Consider the following 225-nt stretch of genomic DNA (forward strand, 5'->3'; position numbering starts at 1 on the left):
ATATATATATATATATATATATATTTACTGTAAAAAAAAATCAAGCTGGACAGAAATGATAAAGAAGTAAAGTGTCTGATAAAGGTCTTTGCCACCTACTCTTTTTCCACCTACCCACTACACAGAAGTCTTTTTTTGTTTGGGGCTTTTTAAAATTGAGGTGAAATTCACATAACATAAAATTAGCTTTTTTCAAGTGAGCAATTTAGTATGTTCACAAGGTTG

General features: G+C 29.3%; 1 protein-coding gene across 1 annotated transcript in view; it reads left to right on the top strand.

The window, feature by feature from the left end:
- The window catches only part of RIN3 (Ras and Rab interactor 3), a 120,105-nt gene that overhangs the window by 25,711 nt on the left and 94,169 nt on the right, over positions 1-225 (top strand). The window lies entirely within an intron of this gene.

Source organism: Bison bison, unplaced genomic scaffold (assembly GCF_000754665.1).
Source record: "Bison bison bison isolate TAMUID 2011002044 unplaced genomic scaffold, Bison_UMD1.0 scf7180017864061, whole genome shotgun sequence".
Lineage (NCBI taxonomy): Eukaryota > Metazoa > Chordata > Mammalia > Artiodactyla > Bovidae > Bison > Bison bison.